Source organism: Zingiber officinale, chromosome 1B (genome assembly GCF_018446385.1).
Source record: "Zingiber officinale cultivar Zhangliang chromosome 1B, Zo_v1.1, whole genome shotgun sequence".
Taxonomy (NCBI): Eukaryota; Viridiplantae; Streptophyta; class Magnoliopsida; order Zingiberales; family Zingiberaceae; genus Zingiber; species Zingiber officinale.
In genome coordinates, this window is record NC_055986.1 from 102,063,058 (window position 1) to 102,065,527 (window position 2,470).

Below are 2,470 nucleotides of genomic sequence, written 5' to 3' on the forward strand. Positions count from 1 at the left end.
CGACCAGTCAACAGGAGCACCACATCCCCAGTGTCCATCGACTCATCTCTCGGACAAGATCAAATTGGCGTCGTCTGTGGGAACGCACCTGAATCCGAGGCAAGGAGATGGAAGAAGTTGGACGCCAACACACTGTGACGCTCTCTCAAGAGGAGCTTGACGCGCTCGTGCAGGCGCGAGCAGCCAAGATAATAGAGCAGCAACAGAAGGCACTGGCCGAGCGGCTGGAGCAACAAGCAACCTCAGCATCTAGAGGCCGAGCGGCGCACAAAGATCGGCCGGAACAGCTCTCCATATGGGGTCAAAACAAGGTCCGACCGGTATACAAGCAGAGGCGCCACCCGCCCCGATCTCATTCCATCGGGCCTTGTTCCAGATGCCCTCTGAGATCGCGCAAGCGAATCGAGATCGGTCTTCCACAGACGAGGCTCCCGCTTGGGATGCAAGGAGGGGCAAAGCGCCCCGAGCTGACTCATCCCCCGAGCGGATCAATCGCCAGTTCTCTGAGGCAATTCTGCAAGATCAGCGTCGGTTTCGAAGATTGCCAGACGGGTCGATTCAGAACTTCAAGGACTTCAGGACGGCCTTCCTCCACCACTTCGCGAGCAGCCGGTGCTATTAGAAGACCGACGTCAATTTGTTCTCTATGAAGCAAGGGCTGAGAGAGATTCTTCAGGCCTACATTCAACGCTTTAACCAGGCGCCATGGACATCCCCACGGTCTCATGTGAGACTATGATACATGCCTTCACTCAAGGACTCATCGACGGGGATTTCTTTCGCTCACTCATCAGGAAGCCACCCTGTTACTACGACCACATGTTGAAGAAGGCCAACGAGTATATCAACGTGGAGGAAGCTCAGGAGGCCCGAAGGAAAGAAGCACCGTCAGAACCATCGATGCACGCTGACTGAAGGCCGCCGACTAGCCACCAGCCTCCGAGAGGGCCCCGAGCTGATGTGTCACGACCGTATCAGGAAGCAAGACCACATGTCGTCTAGCACATGGCAGCCGAACGCCCCAGACCCAAGGGGAAGGTATGAACTCCTATGTTCTGTTCCTTCCAACAGTCTACAACCCACAACACCTGCGACTGCTGAGGAGTCCCTGCAGTCGCTCAACCAACTCCCAGGAGTTATCGACGATGGTCGCCTTCCCCCGAACTGCGATATAGGTAGCCTAGTACCGAACGGCGAGAAGAGAACATGCAGTCACTCGAGCGGCGACATCATCATCAAACAAGGAGTGACGACCATGCCCCAGCCTCCCATGGACGAGTTGGGAACTCCACTCGGGAGGAGGAAAACTAAAGCAATGCCGCTCGGGGTGAAATCAACATCATAGCTGGTGGACCGACCAACGGAGATTCCAACTGAGACCGAAAGTCGTATGTCAGATGACTGAAGATTCATGCTGTAGGATGCAGCCAAGAGAGGGCGAGCAGGCCCGAAATCAGCTTTGGCCCCAGGGATCTCGAGGAAATTGAAGTACCGCACGACGACACCCTCATCATCCGTGTGGTAATTGCCAACTATACTATTCATCACATATTTATTGATACAGGGAGCTCAGTTAACATCATCTTCCAAAAGGCCTTCAACCATCTTCAGATCGACTGGGTCGAGTTGCTACCAATGATGACCCCTTTGTATGGGTTCACCGGCAATGAGGTCTAGCCGATCGGACAGACAAAGTTGGCTATATACCAAGACCGCCACCTTCATCGTTGTAGACGCCCCGTCAGCCTACAACGTCATCCTGGGCCGGCCGGCCCTCAACGAGTTCCGGGCAGCAGTCTCAACCTATTGCCAAAAAATCAAGTTCCCCGTAAAGGACCAGGTCGGGGAAGTCAAAGAGACCAATTGTCCGCTCGACGCTGCTTTGTCGAGATGGTGAAGGCGGAGGCTAAATCCACTCGGAAAGTTCCCTGACATGAGGTAAACACCATAACCGAAAAACCCCTTACTTTAGTTTATGAAGAGAAAGAAGAGGTGCAGATACACCCTAGCCGAGCAGAGGCAACGACTTTCATAGTGGCCGACTTGCAAGATGAGCAGAAGGCCGAGCTGGTCAGATGTCTTTAGTGAAATCATGACGTCTTCGCCTAGTCCACTCATGAACTACCCGACGTTTCCCCAAGCATAGCGCAGCATGAGCTTCACGTCTGACCGGATGCTAGGCCTATGAAGCAAAGGAAAAGGGACTTCAGCGCGGAGCAGAATCAGATCATCTGAATTGAAGTAGAGAAGCTATTGGAGGCCGGCCACATCAGAGAGGTCCAGTTCCCGAGCTGGCTCGCAAATGTAATGCTGGTCTCCAAGTCTGGCAACAAGTGGAGGGTCTGCATCGACTTTCGAGACCTCAACAAGGCTTGCCCAAAAGACTTCTACCCACTGTCGAGGATTGACCAGATGGTGGATTCCACAACTAGGTGTGAGATGATATGCATGCTAGACGCATATCAGGGGT